The following is a 26,749-nucleotide window of genomic DNA, read 5'->3' on the forward strand; positions in this document are numbered from 1 at the left end:
GTAAGTCATCAAACATCCTTCACCAAATGATTTATATCAAGACTGTAAGAGGTATTTAGGCTTTGCTGAAGTCAATATTGAACATAGGACCATGAGGTCACCATGTTCATTGCAAGCTTGTGAGAATTCTTTTTGGCTGAAAGCTTGCTTCCTGAGGTATTTATTGTGATAGGACTTTGATTGATTTGTTGAGGAGCCAAGTGATGGATGCTACCATGTGACAATCGACATCACTTTGGGAACATTTGAAAGCCCCTTCCTCCAGAGCTGCTTGCCTCCAGAAGAGAGTGCTCAGGAGTGTTTACTGGTGGAAGATCTGGCCTGACTAAATAGCTCCAGCTTGGTATGGGAAAACTGGGGAATGATACCATCGTGACCTGTGAAAAACAGGATGCAGATGGGCATCCCTGCTCTCTCTTGCTGGCAAGGCCCAGAAGGAACAAAGGAGTTTCTGCTGAGATCCCAGAGCCAGAACTTGCCACTCCAAGGAGAGCTGACTCGACCCCTTTGAAAGCATTGAAAAGGAGCCATCATCGCCATGGTCACTGTCTTTGTCATTGTTTTCATCATCAACAGAACAACACTGCTCGATGACCCACCACTACTGAAGATCAATGACTGAACTATGAAACATGCTGGATCGATGGTGGTGACTATCTCCCTCTTGCTTCCTATAGAGACACCTTGCTTCTTCTTTTCTATCTTTTCTATCGCCCTCCTTCCCTTCCCCATTACCCTAATTCATAATAGCGTCCGTCCTCCCTTTCCCCATCTCCCTAATTAAGATTTATAATAAACTGGTCGGACCAACATTTGAACCATTGTTTCTTAATCTCACGCCAGGTATATAATATTAAAAGAACCTCATCTCCCTCCTATAAATCAGAGCGAGACAAAGCTTCGATGCTGAGACATCAAGGAACCTCAATTTTTCGCTTTTTCAAATGAGACAAATGCAGTCTATCTACTGTGGGAAAAAAAAGAAAAAAGAAAAAAAGAGGGACAATGCATGCAAATATGTCTGAGAGTTTAAAGGAGATATAAAGTACAATCCTTCCGTTGTGCAAAGCTACAGAAATGCCATGAACCACTTACCCAGCACTTTTTACATCCTTTATATTCAGATTTACATTTTGTAATTTAGATTGTCCAACAGTTTGTTTTGTATGCAGAAATGTAAACTATCCTGTGGTAGAGGGAAAAAGTAACATCTTCACAGCTCCCTTCCAACGGGCTGCATTTGGGACCACCTCCAGAGAGTGGGAATGGACACTTTCTCAGCTGTGGACACTTCCCTGGGCTACTTGAGGCAACGCCTGTGAGAATTCAGGCCATAGACAGACACTCAAGAAGTACAAGGGTTCTGCACGAGCCTTTTCCATAGGTAGCCTTATGAAAGATCCAACCTCTGAGATCATTATAGCAGCTGGAAGCTTCCATAGTGATCCTAGGTCCACGCCTTGTGGATTTTGATATTTTCAGATGCCAAATCTGGACAGTGGAGGTGGATCTTGTCTTTAACAGCTGGAAGAACCCCAGCTATAAATGCAAAGACATCACTGGACAGACTAGGACAAATTGGAGCAGCTCTCCCAACCTGCCCTACATGAAACTGGTTTTTGCTTCTTTGAATTCAGAACTACAAACTTCATAGTGATTGGCAAGTTAACACACAAGTTATACTGCTTAATTAAAAAAAAAAAATCACTTTATTTATTCCAACACTGACAAGAATTAGAGACCACTCTGCATATTCTTTGGACCACGGAAATGCCATATGTATTACAAAACACATTCTGACTTGACTAAGGAGGATATCATTAGTCAGTCTGTCCACCTGGGGCAAGGTTGGATTGTTTAATGAGGTAAGAGACTATTATTGTACAAGACCCTCCATGCTAGAACTTGCAGTGTGCATAAGGTAATTTATAGACTTCATGCAAAGTGATGGTTAGCTTCATTCCAGATAATTAACATGAGGCAAATCACTGGAAATGAGGAAACCAATCGCCTGTATTGCTGTCAGTAAATTGCTTGATCTCCTTGGCATTATGTTAATGAGATTGTCTAATGAACGACATTATTCTTTAATTGTTTGCTAAACAGGCAATGATTATGATTTTGTTTTTTAACTTTAGCTGGTTGTTTCAAATGAAATGCTCCATTTCTTTGCTTTAAAAACATCATGCCATTCTGCATTAATTCTACATCCAGCTGGGGAATGTTGAGTACTCAGGATGGCAGAGCCAAAACAAAACTGGGAATTGTGGTTTTGCATGTAGTCTGGGGCTTGTTTACACACATGGAATGTGCATGGGATAAATCCTAGTTCAGTTCTTACCGAGGCACCACATTATCTGTAATAGCACTATATCTGGCTATGGCAGCACATGATTACCAGCCAGCCCATTGTTTGAACTGGTCTCGTAACAGTATGAAACTCAATTGCAGTTGTTATAAAATTTCATTGTAATTTCCTATAAGACTGATGCAGGAAATGCTCCAGTGCTGCAGTGGGGTTGTGCCATCCAGGCAGCAGCTGCAGACAAACCAAGTGATAATTCTGGCTGATCATTGCACAGATACAAATTTCTTACTCAGAAAACTCCCCCTAAATGCATCAGAAAGCCTTTCTGGTAGTGCTCAATTGCTGCTCGAGCCTCTGAGAAGCAATGATGTTGGCATTTGTTACTATTATGCTCTGTTTTATACAGTTCAGTGAGCTCAAGGTGTTCAAATTCACAATCCCTCCCATCAGGCATATATGTGTAGGATGCTCTGAAGTTTCAGTCTGTGGATTATATTTGACTCAAGCTGCCATAGAACGATAAGGACCTCAACAGTTTAGCAAATGTTCATACAGAACAAGTAATTCTGCTTTAAGTGATCATTTCCAGAATAATTCTGCAATTTCTGAGTGACCAATAACATCAGAGGATGCCGCTCTTTTAAAGCTTGTTTGAGTTGAATTGCCAATTTCTGAAGTGTAAACTACTGAGACTACTATTTAATTGCATTCATTCTAGCTCATGGGTTGCCAAATTACTCTTTACAAGTGTAATTTGCAAAAAAAAATGTTATTAAGTGTTCTCAGCTACTTTGATAAAGATGGGGAAGAAGGGCAGAAGCAAAACTACTTTCACCTGTTCATTTTTTCTCTAATCATGGAATAGCCTAAATTGGAAGGGACCCACAAACCAGCTGGCCAGCACGTCCTTTGAAAGCCATCCTATCTTCACTCTATGAGCTTATTTCCTCTGCAGCTAGGCTGTGTGCCTTGTGTTTTGAAACCAACTTAATACAATGCCCAACTGTAGTAGATCCCTGCCTTCCTTTTGTGGTGATCTAACTTATCTCTAGACAAACCAGGAGGACAGGGAAGATAAGCTTGCAGCTCAGTGGGAACAAAATCTTTGTTGTGTGCTCCTTCGTGTTTTGGTACTACTAATGTTCCTACAGGGAACATTCCTGCAGGGTTCTTTAATCAGTACACGCTGAAGCTTCAGATATGTTGTTCACATTTGAACAACACTGAAGGGAGGGGATCCTCCCCCTCTACTCTGCCCTGGTAAGGCCTCATCTGGAGTACTGTGTCCAGTTCTGGGCTCCCCAGTACAAAAAAGACAGGGATCTCTTGGAAAGAGTCCAGCGGAGGGCCACAAAGATGGTGAAGGGCCTGGAGCATCTCCCCTATGAAGAAAGGCTGAGTGAACTGGGTCTGTTTAGCCTTGAGAAAAGACGACTGAGAGGGGACCTGATCCAGGTTTATAAATATCTGAGGTGTGGCGGCCATAGCGGTGAGGCCAGTCTCTTTTCAGTGGTACGTGGAGACAGGACGAGGGGAAACGGACATAAGCTGCAGCATAGGAAGTTTCGCACGAATGTGCGTAAGAACTTCTTCACGGTGAGGGTGACGGAGCACTGGAACAGGCTGCCCAGGGAGGTTGTGGAGTCTCCTTCTCTGGAGATATTCAAGTCTCGCCTGGACGCCTACCTGTGCGACCTGGTGTAGGGAACCTGCTTTGGCAGGGGGGTTGGTCTCGATGATCTCTAGAGATCCCTTCCAACCCCTACAATTCTGTGATTCTGTGAAATTTCTGCTCTTCCACAGGATTCACACCTGTTCCTTGACAAATTCTTCTGAATATCTAGGCACCAAAATGTCACTTCTATAAACAACAGGGAAATATCAAAATGGTTTAGGGACATTACTGGGCTTCAATTCCAACTGTAGATACTGCTATACAATGTATCAGTTCAGTGGGTTGACAGTAATGTGAGCAGTAATGGGCATGGCAGAGCCAACCGGTGACCTCTGGAGGACCCTTCCAACCACTAGATGTCAAATGGCCACTTTACTTCAAATTCAGGCTCAAGAGTAAATTAACATTTCATCAGCTTGGATGGTCATGGGGTCCAAGACCTTCCCAAGTCAGAAATACCTTGAAGACTTCCTTTAGTCCGATGCCTCCCCCCACATGGCTGCTTGGAAGGACCTCTAATGAGAAACAGCCCTCTCTTTCCTCAGGGAAAACTGGCAGTCTTTCAGTACAAATGAAAATTCCCGCACGGACAACACAGCAGGATGCCATCCAAACCAGACTCTCCCAAGTCAATGTGGATGTCTATTTTAAGGATGCTGTGTAGGAATCACTGTTTTTCTCAGTTGACTACAACAGAAGGTAGCTAGCTCCTTGTGTCTGTGCCATACATGAATCCCACTCATGATGACTGCAAGCACTTCCCAGCTCTTTTGGATAAAACCTCTGTAGCCTGTATCTTGCAGTCTTCTGCTGTAAGAAAACTCTTTTTCCCAATCTTGTTACAGCTCATTCATTTGCTCTGTAGTTCCCAGGCACATAGATTCACGGTCTGCACTGCTTACATTTCCCTGTCCTAGTTAAATAAATGTAAGCGGCACTCAGGATACTATTTCTCCCAGTCAAGTAAAGAAAACATTCTCCCTTGTCAGGCAGGACATTATTTAACAATATGCACACATAGCCCTACAGCTATCCTCTGGATATTTGAATTTACTGCAGTTCCTGGCTGTGCTCGGTAGTATTACAGTTCAGCCTACCAGAAGAGTAGATAATAATTTTTGTCTTTCATCCAAGGTTGATAGTGCAGATCTTGCCTTTGCTCCATGCAGACTACATCTTTATTCACTTTTATTATGATTAGATATTTAATCTGCAGAAGAAATATTTGGTAAGAAATTGCAGAGGCTGCTCTGAATTCTGATGATACTGCTATCACTAACAGCTCATTGGAAATAGAAAGATACAGTGTGTTGGGTACTAAACAGATACAAAATGAAAAACTAGGTCTCATCCCCCAGTCTACCCCAACAGTTGTCACACCATGTAAACTATCACCTTCCACTAATTACTTTTCTTACACTGTGCATACGGGCAAGCCAAAACACAGGGCAGCATTTTGCCCTCCTGTATCAGGGTGCACTCAGTAGGAAACTCCACTTCTGTTTCTGCTTTGCCACTAAATGACTGAGTCATCTGCAAGTTACCCATCAGTGCTTATCCTCCACATGTAAACATTTTGAAATCTCAGCCAGAAAGCCATTATGAAAGTAGATATTGTTAATTCGATGCAAATCTTGAAAAAATCTGAAAAGAGCACTGCATTTGAGCACAACTATTATCAATTTCAAAGACATCTTTTTAAGTCTAATGCATAGTGGCAGGGTGAATATGGTTCTGCTCAGTGCTTTCTATCTTGCATTCCTCCAAACAGCACTCACTCAGATAAGAGTGAATCCCTCCTTACTGAAAGCCATGTCAGGGAGGGCTCAATGTAATGAGAATGCAAAAAGACAAGTAGAGGATGGAGTTTCAGCCTTCAACAGCAGATAGGATGTCTGGTTTGGTGACTACAGATCTAGGGCAAAGGCAGGGAAAAGGAGATTCACTCCAAGGAGCTGTCTGGGCAGTTTCCTCCTCTCAGTCAAAAGGTCCAAGTTTGCACTAAGGCAATTCTGATATAGTTATGCATAAAAAAAAATGTTTTCTAGCTTTCAGGGTAAGGGGCCTGGAGACTTTTATAGAGACAGAGGACATTTGGTATATGTTTAGATATAGAATTCTTGGCATATCCTGCTCACAGCACTTTGGAAATTGCCAGGAGCATCCTGCACTGTGTGGCTGCTCTGCTGCCTCCAGTTCTTGGAAAACTGGAGAGAGTGAAATGAGAATTTTTTTCTGGGAAAACAGAAGTATAATCAAATTATTCTCAAATTCACATTAAAAAATACATCAGATTTGGGTCATTGAATCACCATTCCTGGCAAATAGCTTTCCACTAACTCACTGTTTGGATGCTATGGTTCCAGTGACTCAGTAGCCACTCTTCGTACATAGTTGAGCTGCTGCCATCAGCACAAGGGAGGGCACATAAGGCTCAAGGGACTTAACATGACAGGGAGCGTCCTTTTCCAAAAATGCCAATCTGGATGGCAGTGGTGACCTCACACCACCTCCCTTAAAGAAGTCATACACGTGGGAAATACCAGTTCAGTCCCTACTATTAACAGGGCTTCAGCTCTTGTAAACACTGCACAGCAAGGCCTGTGTTTTTATAGCAACTGTAAAATGTACATGAATACAACACACATTTTCCTTTGCTCTTTCCTGACTGAGTGTATACTTTGGCCCACTATACATCTGGCATTATGTCAGGTGGTGATTTATTGCCAGCAGTAAGAATATGTGAAAGGCACAGAGGGAAAATGCACAAGGTCAGCTGCTCATGGGTACCCAGAGAAGCGAACTCAAACCTTCCAGTGGGACCACAGGGGTTGTGTTGTCACCACACTGTGTGGGGCTGTACACATTTGTACACAGTTGCTGAAACAAACACAACATATGGCCCTGATTTTGCTTCAGTGCCCTGCTCTATAAGCAGAGAAAATGGTGAGATGCACTTGGCTTTTTAGGAAAACAGAAAGAAGCCAAAATACACTGAATGTGAAACTGTGTTAGTTACCTGGCATCATTATCCTTCCTGTGCAGCAGGGGTAGATGAAGAAAGGTGTCCTTGATCTGCAGAGCAGGAACCCAACTGCAGCAAGGGGGTATCTACCAGATGTCCCCGCAAGAGGCTGCAATGCATGAGCTGCCCATGAGAGAAGGACACAGGACAACGGGCTGAAGTGACCCATAACCTTGAGATCCAGCTCCACACTGAGCAGTAGTACCTCTTAAATTTCTCCAGGGCAAGCCATACCAAGGAAGTGTGTAGATGTGATACTTAAGGATGTGGTATAGTGGGCAGTATTGGTGGTAGGTGAACTGTTGAACTGGATGATCTTAGAAGTCTTTTCCAACCTTAATGACTCTATGATACCCAGCTCTGAGGTTCAAGGGACATCTCCTGAGGCTCTCAGCAATGGGAGGACTTGTGTTTGTTGATGCTCTGCAGTGGTAGGTACTAATGTCATCCTTGAGTAGAACTTTCCTTGTGTCATCACATTATCTCCCCTGCAGCCTGTCTACGTGGCTGAGCTGAACAGAAGGTACTCCATGAGTTTCTACCACATAATGAGCAATACCTCTTGCAGGAGTGAAGGGAAGAGAAAAATCTCAACACTGCAGATGAGAATGAAACTTCAGCTAAGTGAAGGGGTAATTCTTCTTTGTCTGAGCTTGTAGGAGTAGAAGATACTTTCTTCTATTTCTTGCATCTTGGGAGATATTCTGGGCAGAATCTTGCAGATGATGCATTTCAGCACCAACAATTCAATTTTCTGTTTTTATTACTGTTATTAATTTATTTATTTTCTGTTTTAAAAATCTTTGAACACTGAAGATAAATAAACTGATTTGGGAACGTGATGTTACATGGCTATCTTTAGTCACATGGAAAATAGTTGTTCTTGCAGTTTATGCTTCTTACCAAAATCTCCTATCTATCAAGAGAGGCATCAAACACGAGAAGTTTCAAATCCTGTAATTTGTGCAATATAATAACAGGCTAGAATGAACATTCAAGTTAAATCTGGCTTGGCAGTATTATTCCTATTTACAACAAAAACAAGACATGGGTATTTATTATAATTCACAGCCTTTTCTGCCTTTACCCTGCTCAGCGTTCCTCTCTCATCTGAAAGTGATTTAAATTGCTATTGACTCAGATTAACTCTAATAAAAAGTTAATACTTAGAAAGTGTGTTTTAAGTGAAGACTGTCAGACTTCACTGAGCAGTCATGTGTGCTTGTTTAGCACAGTCCCAGGACACACTGGATTCGAGGCTATTTTTTCCACATTCTTATTTCCAGTAAATTACAGGTGAGCCAGGACCAATTTATAAACATTTCCAGGACAGTTCTATCAGCTTGGTTTTGTTCATCCATTTTGCATTCAGTTGGTTCATCCAAAAACCATTTTTATTTTTTTTTAATCTTTCTAGTGAAAATAAGTGAGATTTACCTATGAACTACGGGTGCCTACAATGCAGACATTTACCTCTTTGGTAACTATTACCTCCTATATTCAGTCATTGCAAAGCCATGGAGTCTTTCAGGGTTCTGGTCAGCTCATTAAACTGCAAATGCTTAAAATGAGTCAGATGAGCACTTCAAGTTCCTATTTCTTCCTATTTCCTCTTCTACAGATTAAAGAAAGTCTTTATCAAAGATGTTTAGACAAAAATGAGAGTTTATCACAACATCTTTGTTCATATGCAGCAGCACAGATCCATTTTATAAACATACAGACATACATATGAGGTTGGATATTAAGAAAAATTTCCTCTCCAGAAGAGTGGTGAGACATTGACACAGGCTGCCCAGGGAGGTGGTGGAGTCACCGCTCCTGGAGGTGTTCGAGAAATGTGGAGATGTGGCACTGAAGGACATGATGGTGGGGATAGGTTGATGGTTGGACTAGATGCTCTCAAAGGTCTTTTCCAACCTTCATGATTCTATGATTCTCTATTTTTCATAAAATTTGAGGCATTTAATACATTTATTCAAATTTAATTTTATTAGCAATCAGTAATACAATAGTATTTGATTGTGTTACTAGAACAATCACTTTCAATTCAATATATCTGGACCTAACAACTTGAAAATTGTCCTGCGGGACGTTGGTAGTTATTCATGATTCTTGCTAACCTCAAAATCTCTGACACCTCAATGTGATTTTGTAGCTATCTCTTTGATATATCCATTGCTGATTCCTTTCCCCATCCAATAAAGACTCTGAGCTACTACCCTGGGCTGGATCAATTCTACTCCTGTTGATACCAGGAGGAAAAGATTCCCATTCCCACTAGCAATGTATGCTATAGTGTCTTAACTATCTAGAAAATGTGCATGTATGACCCAGTTTTAACTTGATGTGTGAAATTGTTCTATTAACTGGTGTACTGAATAACTCACCTGTCATCCATTGCTTGCAGAAAGGGTTTTTTTTTTTTTTTTTAATGCAGACAGAAAAGCAATTTGCTCACCTCTGTGTAGAAACTGAAAACTACTTGACAAACTGCATTGGATTATGCATCTATTCACCAAACCCTTAGCAAAACACAGCTGATATTTTTATGTTGATAGGGTGAAGTCCTAGATTATAATAGAATGCTGATTATAATGCTGAGACTCCTTCAACATTTGCATTCTATATTCCTATATGGTCTTGCCTCTAGCTGCAGATTTTTCCACGTTTTTTCTTACAAAGCTTTTGAAGCTTTAAATGGTCTCCCTGTTGCCAGTGGTTTTAACCTCAATTAATTCAATCACATGAAAATCAAACTCTAGAATAAGAGACCTACCTAAGCACCTTCCACTAGCTGATGGGCACTTCCAAAGACAGGCTCATTATATCTAAAACAAAGGGAACAATGACAAGTGTTTATGTCCTGTCTCTTGAGGCTATATTGGGACTATAGAAAATTGAGATGGCCAGCTCTTAGATAGCTGGAGATGGATGGATGCATACCCACCAAGTGAACAACACGGGCAAACCTTGTAAGGATTAAAGAATAATTGTGTTCTCCTAGTAACAAGCATATGGTTGTCAAGAAACCTTCCAGGCTTCCTAAGTAGGTAAGAGCTTAATCTAGTGAGAGATGGCCCACCACTCAGCTGGAGTAAGAAAGGAAGTCTGTCCCCAGGCATCAGGAGAGGTGACAAGGCAGAAAAGCCTAAAGTGGAGTCATGCAAACTGTGAACTAATTGGTTTAGGCATCAAAACTACTTCTCCTCAACGATAGCATGAAAAAACAAGGTCTGGCATCTCCAAATTGCTCAATGTTGTCTTGGGTTGTAGGTAAATACCTGTATGAGGAATACAGAACTGGGTATGAGTTTCTCATGGCAACACACACAAATACAGTTTGGCACCCCAGAATAACCAGTCTCCAACATCCACTGAAGCAACAAGGCCATTCTTGACCATTCAAGGTTCTACCTAAAGTGATTTGCGAAGTGCTGATCTCACACCCAGAACCAGTGCCACATACTCTCTATCTTTTCTCCTATCTCACCTACCCAGGCTGTGAACTCTCTGTCCCATGGAATCTCTCTTGCTCCACATGTGTTCATTCTGTTTACTGAAGGGATAAACCCTTCCTAGTAGAGATTTCAAAGCAGTACAGTGGTTCAAATGATTATTACTAACAATTATTAATAATAATAGGTAACAGATAATAAGAGATAATAACAGATATATAATTATAGATAATAGTTTAATGGGAAACACTTGGGAGAGGAGTTCTTGGAAGGTGGGCAACTACCAGGACATGGCTGTGTCCATGTAGCATTTATTCTGAGTTTCTACGCACATTCTCAAAATCCGGATTTCAGATTTTCTGCCAACAGGTACATGATGTTCAGTGTGGACAAATCTGTGGTGTAAAAGCTATCAGGATCTAAACAATGGGCCTGGGGAAGATACTAGCACTGCTTACAGGGCAAGAGCAAAGTCCTGGAAAAAGAGAATGCTTTCATTTTCCAGTAGAGCTCTGGGAACAGAGGTGCCTTTCTGAGCTTTTGGAACACAGTTATCTCAGAAAATACGACTAAGGAGGTCAGACCAGCTACAGAGTAAGCTCATTTAAAAGCATCGTATGGAGGATTTTTATTTTTATATGGCTTTTGACCTTGAAATCTAAAGGAGCTGTCAATCCACACAAACAATTCACTGTAAAATGCTAGGTCCAGAAAATGCAGACAAGTCAGACATTTCCACATCAGCTGCAAGACCTTTAGAAACACATACTAGTGGGCCTCTCCTTAATGCAGTGTGTTTTGAAGATAAGCGACAGACTGCTTGTCAGCAACACTTTCCCACCCACAGAGCTGGTGGAGTCACTGTCCCCAGGGGCGTTCAAGAAACATGGTACTGCGGGACATGGTATAGTGGGCATGGTGGGATGAGTTGATGGTTAGACTAGACGATTTTAGAGGTCTTTTCCAACCAAAAGGATTATATGATTCTGTGTTTCTACGATTCTATGATAAAGTTACTGGCAGCATTTTCCTTTCATTTGCCCCGTGTGAGAGATGAAGGATGAGCACGCCAACACCTGAGAAGGGGAAATCTGGGGATGGGCATGGGCACAAGTCAGGATATATTTCAGCTGTGTGAGGGAGAAACCAGGTGGTCCCTGAAAGGAAATCAGGTTCCACCAAGTGTCAAAAGACTCTGTCTTGCACCCAAAAGCCTTTATAAACACGTAGCCTTCCCCTGGGACAGAAGGTATTCTGTGCCCTACACGCTGACCTCATAGAATTCAGTTATTCTCCAGATGTAAACACAAACTTCACACTGCTACGTGCCTGCAGAGTAAGCAGAGCATTAAGAGACGGGTACTAACCTGTGCAGAAAACAAGCTATTTGGGTTCCTTTGCTATATTTTAGAAGGATGCTCAGTACTGAGCAATGTCCTGCTGTCAACAGTTCCCTCTTACAGCAGCACTCTGTGGTGCTCTGTCTGCTCCACTCAGAAACAAGAGGCCATGTGGCCAGAGAGAACCACAGCAGCTCCCTGCAGGGTAGGTACCTTCACCATGTGCAATTAGCAGGCAGCCTGCCACTGCTGCACCAAGTTGCAGAGTTGGAAGGGACTTCTGAGGGCCATCTGGTCCAGCTTCCCTGCAATGAACAGGGACACCACAGCTATATCAGGTTGCCCAGGGCCTGATCCAGACTCACCTTGAAAGTCTCCAGCTACAGGGTATCAACCACACCTCTGCGCCACCTGTTCCAGTGCTTCACCATATCAGAAATATGATATATCAGCTATCAGAGGACGCTGAAGAGGAAACAGTTTTCATCCCAGGTCATCAAACTGTAACTTTACGTTTCAATGAGGCAACATTGCAGATTCATATGTCAGGGCAGTAAACTACCTCTGACAGTGTGAATTCCTAAAATATTTCAGCAGGTTTTAAAGACAAAGCAGGGCTGTAGCTCCGACTGCAGCACATGTTTTCCTGGCTGCATTAGAGCTCAGGGATTTAAACAAGTGGACAGCAATGTGGAGAATGAAAGGCTTCCAGTGCCACGTGCTGGGCACAGAGACCCTGGGGGCTGCACAAACCTCGTGGTGCTGCAGGGACTGGGCCTGCTGCTTTGGGTTGGCTGAAGAAACCAACCCAGCACATGGATGCTCCTGGCCCTGTTCTCACCAGCTGCTCTCTCACTGCAGCACAGCCTTGGGGAAGACAACGGCCTTGCAGTGAGGGCTCTAAAAATAGCAAAAATGGGCTTACAAAAAAAAATCTATCCTCCAATACATACCGAAAAAAATACAATCGCAGAATGGTTGCTGGGACTTGTTGGATGGCAATGTAGTGCAGTTGAAAAGAAATGTAATCCTTGCTCGAGGTTTGTACTAGGATTTATGGGTGATAATAAAAATAAGGTTTCATCCCAGCAGCAGACCCACTGCTATTTATTATAAGCAGAAAACAGGCTGTGTCTCCTCACTCATTCTTGCTCATGAGTTACGTTCCTCATATAATGGCATTTTGTTCAAACTGACTGGACCTGACTGCAGTACAGGACAGCTGGATAAGTGTCCTTCTAAAATATTTGCTGCAAACCAAATCCCTTTTTAGCACACTAGGAATAACAGCCTGGATACATCTTCTTGATAACCCCCTATGGGTATTGGAAGGTGCTTTTAGGGTCCCCCTGAGCTATCCTTTGTCCAGACTGAACAAGTCCAAATTCCTTGGCCTCTCATCACTCCAGCCCCAGCTATACTAGTGGCATCTGCTAAACTTCCTTAAGTTTCTCAATACCTTTCTTATACTAGGGGTCCCAAAAGTGATCACAATATAACAGATGGGGACTAAACATTTCACCTCTCCCATGGGAGTTTGCTTTGGAGACATACTAAAGCCAAAAGAGATAACAAGAATGACCTCTTCTACAAAGTTCACCAATGACCCATGATATCTAAGTGCGGCAGAAGACACCCTGTAATTGCTTTTCTGCTCTTAAACTGAGAGACCTCACTTAAGGTTACCACTGGTACAGTGCTGGAGCGTGAAACTTCTTGGAGGTAAAAACCTCAGGTGGGCCAGGAGATTCTTGATCCTATGCACTGGCAGGGACAACTGATTGCAATGGGAAACTGGAGAAGATGATTTAGGAATGCACTGAGCTGGGGAAATGGCAAACTTCCCACTGGGGCACGAAAACAAGGGCATGACAAGCAGGCATGTGAAGTGACTCTCTGTCACACAGCTGTGCTGGCAAAAAACAACCAGCCCTTGCACTACAGACTCAGGATACATGAGCACCAAGAACAGCAGTAGCATAAGAAATAATGCAGACACTTGCCTGGCAAAAAGAACAAGTTGTGACTCCCCTCAGCCTGATGATTATGTGGAGGTCATAAACAGGGGCAGTACTCCAGGTCTTTTTAGAATGTATTGCTCTTCCTCAATTTACTTTGCAATAACAGCACATTGTCCTCACATAATACATCTTCACAAGATGTAGGATGAGAGGTAATAGTCTAAAGTTACACCAAGAAGGTTCAGGTTGGATATTATGAAAAATATCTTCTCAGAAAGAGTGGTGAGACATTGGTACAGACTGCTCAGGGAGGTGGTGGAGTCATTGTCCCTGGAGGTGTTCAAGAAACATGGAGATGTGGCACTGAGCGACGTGGTTCAGTGGGCATGGTGGTAACAGGTTGACGGTTGGATTAGGTGATCTTAGTGATCTTTTCTATGATCAGAGAAATGACCCCTGCAGGCTCAGTTGCACCAGAGCAAATGGCCAAGCCATGAGGCCAGCCTCTATAGGCAACAGCTGTCAGCAGAGAACTGTCTTCATCTGACCTGAGAACCTCCCAGCAAGCTGACAGTTGTTTATCCTATTCTAAGCCTTATTTTAAAAGGAGCCAGTTTAATTGTTAGATTCTCTAAATAGATGTCTGTCTGCATGTTCACATCTGTTTCTGTTCACAAGGGCACATACACCATACACAGACTTTTCCCTTACCTTCCAGTACTACTGCAATTCAAACACTTGCCTTATGTAACTTGCCTCATTTGTAGATGTCTGCTGGAATTGATTAGGAACAGCGTTTTTAAAAAATTTAACTGTGGTAATAAGCCAGTTCATCACTTTCAAATTTAACAGATGTCAGGAAGAAGATTACTTGGTCATTAAATTTTTGCACAAGTAGATCTTATGTAAGGAACATAAGAGAAGCTGCAATGGAAAAATCAAGTTACAGCTCCAGAGAAAAGGTAATTCACCAATTTTTATGTATCAGAATGCTCCGAAGTCTAATTATTCATTCCTCCCAGTCCACTGAAGGACTATATTTTGACTGCTTTATTGAAAAACTGATATGAACAGGGTCTCTGGTGTAGAACAAGATAAAGATAAGGTTAAGAGTGTAGCTGTACATGTGAACTCAGTTCACTATTGCAAAGCACTGTTATATGGCTTTTTCCTTCTATGTTTAGAAACAACTCTGCTTTGCTTTTCAAAGTCACAGAGGAAGCTGCTTCTGAGCACCCCTCTCCTTCTCCAGCCAGTTTCACCTCCCTCTCTGCCTCCTTTCCAGAGGAGGCTGCCCTCACTGTAGCCTTGTCTGGACCCTCAGTTGTCAAGACTTCCATTTTAACTCCATTTTTCAGAAGGAATTGAATTTTGCTCACAGTGTTTGCCAATATGCTCTCCCCTGCCTGCAGCCACCTTGCACATCACAAGAGTTCCAATGTAATGGTTTCTTTGGGTATCTTCCAACGACAGTAGGGACTCATAAGCTGATGGGCAATGTCCCAGTAATTAACCATGTGGAATAACAAGTGCTAGTGGATTGGTCTCTCACGGCTTGTTTCAATTCACAAGTCTGAAAATAGTATCAAGGCTTGTAAGAGCAATGAACTAACACTCCCAGAGCAGTGTAGTTTTACCCATCTGATATCCAGCCTCTCCAGTTATGTCTTCTGAAATAAAGACAAAGCCCTGGCATGGAAATGATGCTTTATGAAGCTGACCTAGTTACAGATCAGCCAGCTGGTGAAACCTGCAACAGGATAAAGAAAATGAATGAATTTTACGTGCAGGTCTATACAAATGCCAGACTAAAAGGCCTCAAGAGATCACACTCAGCTGGCAATTTAAATAAGATTTATGGCCTTCAGCTTTGTTCCTGGGGCACTAAAGGCTATGAAGGTTAGTTAGCATGCTCAAAATCACTGTAAGTACCTTTGAGCTTCTTCTGCATGGTCTGGCATAAAACAGCAGCAGGAATGGGGAATGATGAGCCAAAGGGAACTAATTTATCAAGTGAATATGATGCTAAGCAAAGGAAGGATCAGAGAAAAACGTGTAAACTCTTTTGCTGGTCCTTCACTCCTGCCAGCAGAGAGATATCTGCTGGGACCACAAACCAACTGTCTGCAACAGAGACTGTGCCACGACCTGCAAATATGTATAGATGCACAATTCCCATTGGTATTTCTTTGAGAATTAGGGGCTTAAATATCTTTGCTACAAACCCAAGCATCTAAAAAAGTTTCCTATATTTAATCTCTTGAGTATGCCTTTGTATATAACTCATACACATACACACGTGTGCATGTTTTCAGTTTTACCTCTGGTGACATGCAGCTGCACTTCTGTCAGGAGCTCACAGAGGAAATGTTCCCCGGGTCAGGAACTCTGTTTCCCATACCATTATATTGTTACTATCGTCCTGGCAACCTCTGAGCGAGGCAGAGTAATGTGTGGCGACACTTCTGAAGGCTGCAGAGGTTGTTGACCACGTGTTGCCTTGCAGAGGTGCCCCAGGTAAGCCAGGTTTGTCACCTTGTGTTTGACACCACATGAGGCACATTGCTGTTGGGGCTGCTGCCTTGGGCAGGGACAGAGGCAGGATACTGCCTTGCAAGCAGAAATGAAGCATCCAGATCCCGGCTGTAGATCTGATGGTTGAGCCAATAAACAGTATTATTCCGAGTGGCTTACTTTGAGAAAACAGGCAGAGTTGCTCTTTTTATGCACATCGGATTGTGGATGTCTTTGGGCAGCTGAAGGACAATGCACTGCTTGAATCTGCTGTGCTAGCTTGGTGAGATTAGCTGCCTTTTCACAGCCATGTGCAGCCTCACATTAGCAACCTTTTTGTCCTTTTAATCACTGTTTCTCTCAAACTTACATCCTCTTGTTTTCCTATTTGACCTTACTAAGGCCTCACTGTCCCATTCTCCTGTCACCATGTGCTGGCCTGGACGAAAAAGCCTCGAATTAACACAGAGGATGTGAAGCAAGAACAAGCCAAAGATACTGTTACAAGAACTGCTTTGGGCCAGAGCTCAGGTAAGTGAGCAAATGATTTTCAATCTTCACCTCTTTCTTTTATGCCTTGTGTCATTCAAAACACAAGAGTAAAATGTGAGCAGCCTAGCAATGCTGAAGCCAGGACATATCACTTTGTGCCCTGCTCCTGCCCATCTTTTCTCCCTAATCTACTGTAGAGGCAATATGAAATAAAGACCTCATCTAACACCCTGCCAAGTTTACATTCCTAATACATTATATACTGTGTAAACACACTGAAGTGTTTCTCTACTCCCAGAAGCTCACAGAAATTAACTGGCTGCTCAGAAATTATATGCCCACCTTCCTATGGAAAATGGCAGAATTAACAATTGGGATCTCTTGATGTTCCTATATTCATAGAATCACAGAATCATAGAATGACTTGGGTTGGAAAGGACCCCAAAGCCCACACAGTTCCAATTCCTTGCTGTGGGCGGGGCTGCCATAGGACCCCATACAACCTGGCCTTGAATGCCTCCAGGAATGGGGCATGGGCCAATTCTTCAAGCTTGTTTGGTCCCTTTGGATGGCATTCCTTCCTTTTGTCATATCAGTGCACTATTCACTGGTGGGATAGGACTGTGTCTACTGCTGCTACCTACAAATATCAGCAAATGCTTCCTCGGGAAAGACATCTTCCTTCCTACCAACAGACTCAGTCACTATATATAACTCTGCCACTACCTGTGAAGTCTAGAGGAAGAGTGAAGATTAATCAACAAGAACATTTTAACTAAATACAAAAATATATTTCAAAAAATATTTTTAGAGGCCAAGGGGGAGTGTATTTTGCTTACATAACATGCTATTTTCAGATTTGAAGGTGATTAATAATCAAACCTGACTGCACAAGAAATCATCTTCAAGATGGACTGACTAAAAAAAACATCATTTTTTCCTTCAATGGAATCCAAGTATTTGATGAACAGGAAAGTGAGGAAAATCAGCAAGGCTCAGTGTTCAGCTGAGAAGTGAAGATACAAGGGTGATAAAAGCAAAGAGAGAGACACAAGCTGCTGCAGTCTTGATCGTGTTGAAGGTATACACACAGAGCAAGGGCCACTGTCTTCACAGGCACACCAGGAAAGAAGAAAAGATCAAAATTCATGGATTCCACTAAATTCACATCAATATCTCTCCTAGTAATAATGATAGAAGACTCACAAGGTGCCTTGAAATATCTTCCCATTATTCCATAGCACAACTCAACAAAAGGCTGCAGAGCAAGTTTTCCTGCAAGCTCTCTCAGCATATGGCTTTGAATTAGAAAGAAAATTTATTCAGTGGAGCCAGATGTATGGTTTGGGACTTTTATTCGATTGAGCAGTGGAATAAAACAATTTCTTTGCAATAAGCAATCCTTGGTGAGGCAAAATAGCTAGCTTGATTTTCATTTCCTGATAAAGCTCTGCCCATTTTCTCTCCCTACACTGCAAATACCTTTCAGGATCTGTCTTTCTATGCCTAATTTTAACTTTTCAATAATGTGATTGCCTTATAAAAAGTGAAATGGTTTGGAGAAATATGTGCATACAATATGACACATGTGTTAGATTAGGAGAAAAGTGCACTGCAGCTTCCTATCATTTGTCCACTATGATAGATGCATACCCATTCTTACACATCATTTTCCATATTTTATAGGCTGAGCACTTGCAGCTCCCATTGAATTAGTGAGAGTTATCGGTGCCCTTCACAAATGAAATATATCAGCTCGTTAAAGAAAACTCGTTCAATACAAGAACATTATGGCAGCACAGGACACTCATCAGCTGCACTCTGCAAGTAGTAAAAATGGGAACTTTTCTAATAACGTGGCACTAAAGGAAAATCTCAAATACCATCCTCTGCCATCTTGTTGCCTGTGATTTCTGAGTGTAAAAGAAGTCCATAGCAGTCCAGCTGACTGACCACTTATATGACTGAGTGATCTAAAATCTTCCATCTATTGCCACTCCCAATGGAATCCCAGAATGGCAGAGGTAGGAAGGGACTTCTGGAGGTCATCTGCTCCAACCCCTGCTCAAGCAGGCACACTCAGGCAGAAGCCTTGTGTGTGGTTTGCCCAATGCCCAGCTTCATGCACACCACCAGCTCCTGCTGTTCACCAGCTTCCCCCAGCACAGAACCCATCTTTGGTATCACGTTCTGCAGGCTGTGGTGACTTCATTTGCCCATCAACATCCAGCAAGCAGTGAGTGCCTATTAAATGTAATAGCGAGACTAACTCACACCAAGAGTATGACATTGTACTGTTGCAGTGCTGGATCACAGGAAACCATCACCTTTCACCAGCTTGACCTAGGAGATAGTCATGCATTCCTCTCCATGGAAAGAATCATAGAATGACTCGAGTCATTTGAGGGTCCTCAAAGATCATCTTGTTCCACCCCCCCTGCTGCAGGCAGCAATGCCAACTGCTAGATCAAGCAGTAGCTCAGGGTGCCCAGGGGGAGAGGAATGATATAACTACGGAGGAGATAACTGCAGGAGGAATGCAGTAAGAAAAGCATAGGAGCTTAGAGGCAAAGAGGTTACTTATTACGCCAAGATAAAACAATCTTCCCTCTAATTTTCAAATTATTTCAGTGCTGCGATAAGCAGAGAACTCAGCCACATTTAGCAAAATCAGTTTTGCAAACAAGTCCATTAATAAGTGCATTTACTTTTGATGGGCTACTCAGTGGTAATAAGACACAAGGAGTGTTTAATACCTCTATGTTTTTAATGTTTCCTACTTATTGAAACTCTCCTCTCAAGAGCTGTTTTGGAGCCCTGAACAAAGCACCGGGGGCTGCCTATGAGCACTGTTGCCTGCCTGGAGCATTACTCCTATGGTATATCAACATGGCTCATCTGTGGCATGCTTTTATTCTGGTCACTGCTTTTATTGGAGAAATATTATGTTATTTCAATTACAGTCCTTTATGGAGCACATAAGTGGGCAGCATGGCAACTGACTGGAAAGTCGAAGTCATTTTATGGTATCTTCATCTCCCCACAAATAGCTTTGGACAGTGCCGACTGGCAGAGCTCACTGCACAGACGGAAGATGAAAATGCTTCACACTGTAACATGTTAGTTTTGATGACATTCTGACATGAAAATCTTCAGATCAGCTCTGACCAGGTTTAGATGTGCAGGTTTGGGCAGACAGCTCCCAGGATTGTTGTATAACTCTTTGGTATTTCAGTTCCGCAGTTACTACAAAAGGTACAGCCCACAGTCCTACATTATAGCATGTATCAGTTCCATGGGCTGGGGCTGTACTATGGTAACAGAGAGTTGAGAAAGTCTCTGTGTGCCCAGAGGCGTACTGAGGCCAATTGGGCTTCAGCTGGCCTGTGCTGAATGGGAACAGGAGCAAGGGGATATATTTAACCCATGAGATGTTGGAGAATGCTGTGCTCAACCCACAGGAAGAACAGAGGAGGTGAGCACCATCTGCTAAAATTTGCAGCTAAGAGTTGTAAAGGGAGTAAGCAGAGATGTTTAAACAGCTCTGGGGAAGCCAGGGAGGTCATCATGGGCTGAAAGATAGCCGAGTTTCCCACAATAATAAAGTGGCTACCCTTGGTACTGCTGCAAGGCTGAAGATAACAAGGTCAGTAAAGAAGAAAACAAGTAGGAAAATGGGTTACCTTTGCCAAGTCTTCTGGGTTACTTGCTAAAATGTCCACGATCCAAAACGACATGAATGAATACAGTGAATTGTAATAAAGGAATATTTTCTTTATACTAGAAAAAGAAATCACATTCCTAAGATCAGAACTGTGGTTCTTTGGTGGTAAAGCATTCAAATGGGCTGACATCAGTTGGATGCCAGGGAACAAAAGTTAGGCCTATTAGAAACTTTCCTCAGAATGCTGTAAACTGCAGTCTGCAGAGGTGACAGGATCTGTCAGAGAGTGCTTCTTGATATTTTAGGGTCAGCATGAAGGAGCAGACCATGGCAGCTCGTCCTAATGCTCATCATTGTAATTGCCTCAGCACTGCCAAGAAATGGCTTTGAATATATGCCACACCAAAAGATTTGGGATGAGTTTTTGACTGACACAGTTATTAATGTAGAGAATTAAGAGAATGAGAGATGGCAGAAGAGGATAATTATATATGCCAGTCAGAAAAAATATTGTGATTAATAAGAAAAAGCATTTCTGAGCACGACATCAACAGTTCAATTTGCCTGAGTCCCAAAGAATGTTATTAAACTGATCTGAAAGGTCTTAAGACAGCAATATTTTTAACTTAATAGTGATTTATCTATTCTGTCTTTTTGTGAAGGTAAAAAAGTTTCCCAGGAACTATAAGACAAACATTTACACTCCACACTAGCAGGTGAAATCATTATACTTATTTATCTTGTAGCTAAATATTTGGAAGGAAAAAAAACATTCCAGGCAGTATGTTAAAATATAGGTTTCGATGCCTTTTCAGAATAAATTACTGGCAGGAGACTTCACAGCTTTCTGTCATTACTCACTATTGTATCCCCCATCCAGGAATCCAGGGTGAGACTGGAGGGCAAGTCTTTAATCTATGGCTTTCTTTCATCTCAGTTTATCCAATACTTCTCCAAGGTGACTTTTAAGCTATCTCTTTTTTAAACATGTTTCCAAGGCATTCATAGACATACAGCAGCTCTATCAGCTCCTCATGACTCAGGAAAACTACCATAACAAAAGGGCTAAGAACAACTTGCAAGCTTTGGTGTTCTTCCTTATGTTCTTCTAGTTGAACAGGTAACAGCAATAGGACGAGAGGTAATGGTTTCTAGTTGTGCCAGGGAAGTTCAGGTTGCATATTATAAAAAATTTCTTCTCAGAAAGAGTGGTGAGGTATCGGAACAGGCTGTCCAGAGGGCTAGTGGATTCACTATCCCTGGTGGTGTCCAAGAACTGTGAATATGTGGTATGGAGGAACACACATTAGTGGGCAATATTGGTGGGAGGTGGACAGTTGGACTAGATGATCTTAGACGTCTTTTTCAACCTTAATGATTCCATGATTCTATGTCATTCTGTGATTCTCATCTTCCCGCTCTGATATCATTTTCCCTTGAATCTGACAGTGGCCCTGCCAACCTTCCCTACCAAGAAAATCTGTGGATAGCTCATGGACTTTGGTTCTAGCTTGGCTCCATGCCGTGATTGAACAGCAGCTCTAAGCCCCACCACCCATCCCTTGCTATCACTAATCTGACTGATCACAGAGACTAAAAATAGTTGCACCCTGGTGTCACTATTAGCTATAAATATTGATGTATTATTAGCACTCAGAAATACAAAATAACTTTATTCTGGGGGTTGTACAGACTTAGGACAGAAGCAACATTTGGCCTATTCACAAAGAACATCTTCCTAAAATAAAATCCACAATTCACTGGACCTATTGTTTTTCAAAAAGAACACAACCTTTTGACTTTCACTACTCAGTATTTGAGGCAAGCACAATCTGAAGAAAGTCTTCACCTCTTAGCAGAGACGTTCTTGAAGCATAAAATTAAGTTTCTCTTGCCCTTAAGAATGCCTGTTCTTTGTTAATATCTTGCCAGTAACAAAATAAATTATGCCAAAATAATTGGTTGCACTCAAAATTTTCTATACAGCAAATAAGTGATGTCGTAATTGCTTATTGCTTCTGTTAGCATTAAATTTCATGAAGCAATTAGAATTATCTATATTCAAGAAAAAAATTCTTTCATTCTGTTTCCTCAATCAGTTTGCTGAAGTCTTGCCTGTTCTAAAAACTTCTTTATCTGTATTTTTCAAGTAGAACCCATTGGTCTGCATGCCCTCCTATCTTGCTTACAAACCCATAGGAAGCTTGAGCTTCCAGACTCTTCACTGCCCTGGAGGAATTAAAACAGAAGAGCTCAACGTAATGTCTCAGCTCAAGAGAATGAATCAAGTGGAAAAAAACACAAATTTGGCTACTGTGACAAATTGATAAAAACCTGAATTGAGCATTTGTCTTCATTTGGCACAAGAAATACTTTCTACTCAAAGTTTAGAATACTTTTCTACAGATATTAAACCTTAACACAGTCCCATGAGGAAAGAATTTTTCAATTTGGTTTTACAGCTGAATTAACAGAAGTATAAAGACAGAAAGAAGATTGCTGGCTTGCTGTAAATACTGGACACATTTTTCCCCTCTTATGAGAAGTAGATGATGTATATATTTCATATTTAAGAGATCCCTGCAGACTTGTTACAAGTTAGTATTTCTACGCAAGTGAGTGGCTGTCACTGTGCTTTAAGGAATTTGATATCTCCCTGTTTAGAGACAAGAAGTGATATGCTAGATATGAAAGATTACTTTTTCCTGAAGCTGTCTTGAAAACAGGTGACACTCACTGCCAACTGGAAGCAAGTTACATACAAGTGCATCATTGCAAAACACAGAAATCCTGGTTTTTGTTTTTTGTTTTTTGTTTTTTTTTTTAAATCAGCCTGTCTTCATATAATGGAACCATAGAATTGTAGAATGGTTTGGGTTTGATGAGATCTTTAAGATCATCTAGTTCCAACCCCCCTGCTATAGGCAGGGACACCTCCTTCTAGACCAGGTTGCTCACAGCCTCATCCAGCCTGGCTTTCCAGGGCATTCACAGCCTCACTGGGCAACCTGTTCCAGTGTCTCGCTGGAGACAAGAACTGAACACAGAGCTCCAGGTGGAGGCTCACAAGAGCAGTGTAGAGGGGTAAAATCACCTCTCTCAACCTGCTGGTCACATTTCTCTTGATGCAACCCAGGATATGGTTGGCCTTCTTGGCTACAAGCGCACATTGCCGGCTCATGTTGAATCTTTCATCAATTGACACCTTCAAATCCTTCTCCTCAGGGCTCCTCTCAAGCCATTCTCTACCCAATCTGTATCTATGCTTGGGACTGCCCAACCCAGGTGCAGGACCTTGCACTTGGCTTTGTTGAGCTTCATGAGGTCGGCATGGGTCCACCTCTCAAGCCTGCCCAGGTCTCTCTGGAAGGCTTCCTTTCCCTCTAGCGTGTCAACTGCACCACTCAGCTTGGTGTCATCTCCAAAATTGCTGAGCGTGCCCTTGATCCCACTGTCCATGTCACCTACAAGGATGTTAGATAACACTGGTCACTGATAGATAGTTGTTAGATAATCACTGGTCTTCTCTAAAGCTCACTTAAAACCCAAATAGAAATACGCTGCAGTTAATGAGAGTGCTTCCTGTGATATGTTGAGCTTTGAAGCAAATACACAATAAAAAATGCACCTTTGGGGATCTTACGGAGCTGATTTCAGGCAGGAAGAAAAAGAGGGTGAAGACATACATGTTAGTGGAGAGTAGGCAGCAAAACATAGAGAAATCTTTTTTACGAGCACGATATTTATAAGACCATGGTGCAAAAAATCTTTTCATTTATCTCACAAGTGGTTTTTATGCCATACAGAGCGACTAAGCCTTATTAAGACAAATCAGCTCTGCCAGCAGGAGCATAAGCATGCATGTGACTCGCAATGTTATTTAATAGTTGGATTATTTAATAGTTGGAGCTCAGTAGGAGCTCCAAGACATCTCAGATGCTTTTGTGTGCTGAATGCCTTCTGCTGAAGGCAGCTCTTACCTCACCACTCCAGTTTGGGGCCAGCCATTCCCCAGCCTGGCACTGGGATCTCACTCCTATCTCCCAAAGACAATGAGAAACACTCTGCCCTGGTCTGCAGAAGCACACTGAAAACATGAATTCAGGGTAGAATTGCCTAATTACAGTCCTGTTTCTCAGATAATCAAGAAAGACAAGCTGGAGAGACTTAGAAAAGCACCCAACACTGGTTCGTGTAATCCTGCCCAGGAGTTTTCTCGCTGAGTTCACACAAATCAGAGCTACTTCAGTCCCAAATACACCCTGAAGTGCTGCTTCAGAGAGGTTCATTTCAGCTCGGTAAAGTTCAATTACTTTTCTAATCTCTATCTGACAAATTTTGTTCATCCTTTCTTCTTTCCTTTCCTTTTCTTTTTTTTCTTTCCCAGATTTAAGAAATGATATTTGTGCAGCATTCAGTTAATCGGAGTCAGGGCATATACCACCACCAGAAAGTACAGTCAAGAGGATGGGTAACTACTGGAGGACTAGAGACATTACCAGTGCAGAGCCATAGAAACTCCCCAGTCATAAAATCACCGTTGCCTCAGAGACTGTGACAAAGAGGAGACCTTTCAGAACAGAACCATCTCTGATTTTGTCACACTCTGACATTTGCTGCTTTTCAAACATTACGTCCATTTGTTCTCTTAAAAACATGTTGGTTGACTTGATGCTGGACATAGCAGTTTTATAAAGAGCAGTTCCTCTCTTTTTTTAACTCTTTCCTCACATATGCCAGCAAATGAGGATGCAGTGCAATCATATTATTTTCTGCTCCATTTTGTTCAGCAATGGCTTGGCAGCTGCATAAACAAGAACTGCTTTTATTACTTGTCAGCAGGCTAATGAGAGAATTTTCCTGTCCCACTGTCGGCATCAAAGCCCTCAGTGTTACTTGTGTTTCCAGTTGATCTTGGAACACCACAAGGCCAACCAAAGTGGGGATATATGTAAAGAACTGAGCTTTTAATGACTGAAATCTGCTGTTCAAGTCTAAGCTCCTCCTGGTGCTCTTATAGGAAGGCTGAAATCCTGATTTCTGTGGGAAGGTAGAGGGGGACTTCAGTGAGAGCACACACAGCTTTTGGGCAGCCTGCTCACTGATGGCTTCAGCTGTATGCCTGCATTTATGTCAACTCATCTGAACCCAACAAGAGGTTGCACATTGTTAAAACTGCAAATTTTATCCTTAATGATGGCTTTAGGTTTCCCTGCACATTGCACTGATCCCTTCCCCACAAGACTGAGGCAGCACCCCCAGGCACCACCATAAACATGCAGGCACAGGGACCATGGTACCCTCACCCTAGCAATGTAATGCAAGCTAAGGAGCAGCTTCTTCACTAACAAATTCACACCACAAAAATACATCAATTTGTTTAAAGAAGGTGAATCATGAGTGTCAGCTGCTACATTCATCTTTCACTGCTTCAGCCTGCTACAGTAATCGAGATTTGTAAACCTTAATTAGTTTTCTGCTTTTCAATCATGCATAACCACAAGAAAAAAAAAATCAAAACCACTTTTGGTTTTGATAATATGTATGTACATGGATACAGAGGAATGCATACTTTAAAAGAGAATAAAGAATGACTTACCCTGCTGTTGAATCAATGTAGGGAGCAGGCCAAGGCAGGACCACAGCGAGAGGCTGGCCTGGGAGCAATGGTCAGGAGCAGAGAGATTCGATAGCAGAGACACCTTGTGTGACACTGCCAAACAATGCCTTAGAATCACAGAATGGATTGGGTCAGAATGGACCTCAAACCCCACCCAACCCCAACCCCTGCTGTGGGGTGGTTGCTACCCACCAGATTAGGCTGCCCAGGCCCCATCCAACACGGCCTTGAACACTTCCAAGGATTGGGGCAACCACAGCTGCTCTGGGCAGCCTATGTCAGTGCCTCACCACCTTCTGAGTAAAGAATTAATTCCTAACATATAATTTAAATTTCCCTCTTTTAGCTTAAAGCCTTTTGTCCTAACATTATCTATCCATATAAAAAGTTGATTTCTCTCCTGTCTACAATCTTCCTTTAAATACTGGAAGGCTGTAATGAGGTCTCCTCAAAGTCTTCTCCAGAGTGAACAAACCCAGCTCTCTTAGCCTGTCTTCATAAGAGAGGTGTTCCAGCCCTCTGATCATCTTCCAACCAATTTCTTATCCACCAAATAGTCCACCCTTCAAATCCCTGTCTCTCCAATTTAGAGATAAAGATGTGGTGGGGAACCAGCACATGCCTTGTGGAAGTCCAGGGATATGACATCAGTTGCCTGTCTTTTGTCCACTGATGCCATCACTCCATCATAA

The 26,749-nt window shown here is 42.2% G+C and overlaps 1 long non-coding RNA gene across 1 annotated transcript in view; it reads right to left on the reverse strand.

Moving 5' to 3' along the window:
* Positions 1–26,268, reverse strand: part of LOC116216488 (uncharacterized) — a 51,020-nt gene extending 24,752 nt beyond the window's left edge. The window contains exons 1-2 of the long non-coding RNA XR_004159332.2: positions 26,250–26,268; positions 26,037–26,164 (exon numbers count right to left, since the gene is read on the reverse strand). This is a non-coding gene — a long non-coding RNA (uncharacterized LOC116216488). The remainder of the gene's footprint in view (positions 1–26,036; positions 26,165–26,249) is intronic.
* Positions 26,269–26,749: the final 481 nt, after the last annotated feature.

Source organism: Meleagris gallopavo, chromosome 3, assembly GCF_905368555.1.
Source record: "Meleagris gallopavo chromosome 3, MGAL_WU_HG_1.1, whole genome shotgun sequence".
In the NCBI taxonomy this organism is placed as follows: domain Eukaryota; kingdom Metazoa; phylum Chordata; class Aves; order Galliformes; family Phasianidae; genus Meleagris; species Meleagris gallopavo.